The sequence below is a fragment of the Quercus suber genome, unplaced genomic scaffold, assembly GCF_002906115.3.
Source record: "Quercus suber isolate HL8 unplaced genomic scaffold, Cork oak 2.0 scaffold_646, whole genome shotgun sequence".
Taxonomy (NCBI): domain Eukaryota; kingdom Viridiplantae; phylum Streptophyta; class Magnoliopsida; order Fagales; family Fagaceae; genus Quercus; species Quercus suber.
The window spans coordinates 190372-194853 of record NW_027070087.1 but is presented as its reverse complement, the minus strand read 5'-3'; the positions used below and the strand labels follow the sequence as shown (position 1 = coordinate 194853).

General features: G+C 33.6%; 1 pseudogene; it reads left to right on the top strand.

Annotated features, from left to right (window-relative positions):
• Window positions 1-405: 405 nt before the first annotated feature.
• On the top strand, window positions 406-4482 carry LOC112023917 (sugar transporter ERD6-like 5; annotated as a pseudogene).

Sequence of the window (4482 nt, the reverse complement as noted above, 5' to 3'; positions counted from 1 at the left end):
AAGTGTTATGGAAACTAAGAATTAATTTTGCTAATGAAGCTTACAATTGTTTACCATAAACAGTCCATCTTGGCAAAGCTAATAACTTCCAAGTAATAAGGTCTAGCTTTGATTGCTATTGGACTCACATTGAAATTCTCTCAACCTGTTCTTTTTAATTATGTGGAATCACAAAAACAACAGAGCTTATACCTTGATTGCTTAATCTATTGAGTTTTTTGTATGCTTTTTGGTCAAAACTTAGTTTACTTTGCCTTTTCTAAATGCATCAATATATGCATGACTTTCGGCATCTTTATTGCTTTATCCTAGAATTTGTTCTAGGTTATGGAGCCTGGATATGCCTTTTTATTTCTATATTGCATTTTGATTTACTAGATATGCCTATTGTAGGGAAATAGCTTTTTGAAAAGATATAAACAGAGAGAAATTCCCGTGTCCTTGATGATGGAACTTATATAGAAATTGATATTTTATGAAGGTAAAGATTGCAATATCTATTTTATTTAGCCAAAAAAAAAAAAGAGAGAGAGAGAGATTATAATATCTATGATTTGAATTTATAAAAAACCTGTGGCTACTCATTCCATCATTGGTACTTTATTCTTAGTCTTTTTACATTCATAAATGTGGTGTTTACAAATTATTTGATTCCAAAAAAATTTGTCACTGACAAACATTTAATAATTAGCAATTAATGACCGTTAGCTTATTTGATTATTTGCTTATGTACAACTTTGAACAATTTTTAAGACTCTCACTTACATTGTCAACTTTCAACAAATAAAATTTTCTTAATTAAATTCATTAAAACCATTGTTCAAATTTTCTTTATATGTTTGTATGGTGTTTTCTATCATAAGGCGGCTTGGTTTTTGAAAAAGGTTTTCAAATTGGAGGTTTGTTCAATGAATTGTATTTCTTCCTAATGTATCATATAATATTATATATTGTGGTACATGTTATATACTCAATAGCTTCCCCGTGCATTGCACGGATTAGCGACTAGTTATTCTATAATTCTCAGTGAAATCTCTTGTTCCCGGTACTTCTGCTGATATAGTTGACTTCTTCCCCTTACACTCAAATGTGCAGTACTCAGTGTTTGGATCAATAATGACAATTGGAGCATTGATAGGGGCACTAGTAAGTGGGAGGACAACAGATCTCATTGGTCGTAGATGTGTATGTTTTTCAAGACCAAATAAACATCTCTATATATAGTGATGAGTTTGTACTTTTAAATCTCAAGTAATTCCATGGATCTTTTTAATGTTTTGATATTCTGAAGCAGACATTCTGGATTGTGGATATATTCTACATCATGGGGTGGCTGGCAATAATTTTCTCCAAGGTTTCATTTCTTGTCTTTCTCATCACCCTCCAAGGCTTCTACAAGATTTCTGTTATAAGACTTTGGAAGTAAATGTTAGAGTCATAAAAAATAAAACTGAAAGCAAATTGTTTCTTTGTGTTTGTGTGTATATATATATATATTGATTCTATAGAAGGTCTGATGTTATTAGATAAGAGTTCCAAAATAGTAAAAACAATATTGAAACATGCATATTGAATTGAGTTAGGGTCTTGGTCTGTTAGTTTTAATTTTCCATTATTTGTATGCTTTTATTTCATGGTACTAAATGTTCTGCTCTTGCTGAAAGGGTGTATGGTTGCTCGACTTTGGAAGACTGTCACTGGGACTTGGATTTGGGCTTACCTGTTTTGTGGTAAATGTTGTAAGGTTTAGATTTTGAAATTCACACACTTATGAATGCAATGGTTAATAGTATTATCATCCCACTGACAACAGGGACCAGTGTACCTTGCAGAAATAACACCAAAGAATCTAAGAGGAGGATTTATGTCTATCGCCCTGGTAATTTGTGCCATTATAAATTCCTGCATTTGAATGAAATCTTTCTTTTGTCCCATCATATTGTTCATTTTACAGTCGATGGCAAGTTATGGCGCTTCTTTCTCCTTTCTCATTGGTTCTTTCATCAGCTGGCACATGTTGGCCATTATAGGTAGACTTGTTTCATTTCATACTTACAAAACCAGTTGTACTTCCTAATGGTTTCTACACATTTTCATCATCAGGTTGTATTCCATGTCTGTTACTGCTCCTTTGTCTATTTTTCATTCCTGAGTCTCCTAGATGGTTGGTGAGTTAAATCTTGTTAAACTCATCATCTAGTTGTTTATAAGATTCTCATTGTTTTTAATATATAGGGACATGCAGAGTTAAAACCATGTTAAAGACAAATTTACCAATAAACTTCTAAATAGATGGTACTGGACCACTGCTTCACATTTAAAGTAGTGCAAGAATGCATCAACATTCTCAAGATCAGTGCAAATTTCTGCAGGCAAAAATTGGCAAGGAAAGAGAATTTGAAGCTGCTCTACAGTGGCTTAGGGGACAGAATGCTGATACTTCTCATGAGGCATCTGAAATCAAAGTAACACATTTAGTAACTTAACGCTTTGGAGACAGTACTCAATTTTCATTCTTCACTTAAGCAAAAATTTCTTATCCATCATTACCATATTTTTGGCAGCTACACAAAATTAAAGCTGGATTTTATTGTTTTACAGGATTATATAGAAAATCTCCAAAAAATCTCTGATGACAAAATTCTGAATTTGTTTCAGCGAAAATATGTTCATTTAGTCATTGTAAGCCATGTAACTTTTCTCCTATATTCTCCATCTTGTGCTACATGATTTCTATTTGTTTTAATCCATGGATATGACTCCTGCTTTGTATAGGTTGGAGTTGGGCTGATGGTATTGCAAGGACTGGGAGGGCCCTATATGTTTACTTTTTCTATGAGTGAAATTTTTGATTCAGCTGGTAAATTGTAGACAACTACTATACTTCATACAGAGAAATAATGCACAAAACTAATGTTTACATATAAAAATATGTTTCTTTGTGACAGGTATCTCTAGTACTGTTGGTTTTGGCCATTCTTCAGGTAAATCTTGAATCTTTATAGTTTAAATATTGTGATTCTGTTTGGTGAACTTCTCAGAAAATGAGATTTCCTTTGCAGATTCCCGCAACTGTTTTGGGTGCATCATTGATAGATAAATTTGGAAGACGAACACTTTTGATGGTTAGACTAATATGTCTCTCAAGTTTAGAAAGCAGTTGGCCAAATATTTACTATTAAAATCTGCAATGTTTGCAGGCTTCTGCATTTGGGGAATGCTTAGGTTGCTTCCTTACAGGATTATCATTCCTTTTGCAGGTTCCTTATCATAAAATTCAAACACATCTGTATCGATGATCAATTACTATAGTAATTTTGAATTTAACATGAACAGGACCATAACTGGTGGAAAGAAGTCAGTCCCATATTGGCGCTCATAGGTGTATTGGTAATGCAATTTTGGTTTTCCACTTTCTCTATTTACACAAGTAAATAAATAAAAAGCTATTCCATCCTTCGCACATGACTACCACCACTACTTTAGTGTACAAACTGATAGATAATTTGATACATATTGTAATTGACTTGACTTGTCTATTTTTAGAAAGCATTGAAGTCTAATGATTGTTTTTGTTTAAGAATTTCCACCTATTTCCTGCTGGTTTGGTTATAGAGTTAAACTGATTGATCCTGCAATCAGGTATATCTGGGACCTTACTCATTTGGCATGGGAGGAATACCATGGATTATAGTATCAGAGGTTGGTTAAAATTATTGGGCTTGATTTCTTCTTCACTGCAATGAAAAATCCAAAAAAACAGTAAAATTATAATTCATATCAAGTTATGGTTCTCTCTCTTCAGATATTTCCCATAAATGTGAAGGGCTCAGCTGGAACCCTTTGCAATTTGGTCAGTTGGTTTTTTTCTTGGGTTGTTTCATACACTTTTTAACTTCTTATTCGAGTGGAGCTCAGCAGGTGATCCCTCCTCACTTCTGACTTCCTCTATGTTTTCCAGAGTTCTTATGCCTAGTGGTGACTGATCAATGCATGCCTTTTCAGGAACATTTTTCATATATTCAAGCATTTGTGGTTTTGGTGTTCTTTTCGTTGCAAAACTAGTACCGGAGACTAAAGGGCGAACATTGGAAGAAATACACGCATCACTGCCTCATATTCTGCAATGAATAGCATAAAAACACTAAAGTGTCTACCAATTATTGCATTAACATGTGCTAGATGCAATGCATCAGCAATTCAGCATCAGTGATCTTAATCAAATATTAAGATTTTAAGAATCAAGTTTTGGTTTATTTCCAAGGATTAAATGACATTTAAGCAATACTAACTCCATGTGAACCCTCAGTTGGGCTCTCTGCTATGAATTGATCACACTTATCAGTCAGCAATATTGCAGTTGTGTTCTAGAGGAAATGCAACAAAGCCAGACTGCTTTTCCAATGGGAGCCAGCCTCATGCTATTTTCCAGAGTTTACCTGATAGACATGGATAGTTATGTCTAACATGTCTCATCTATGT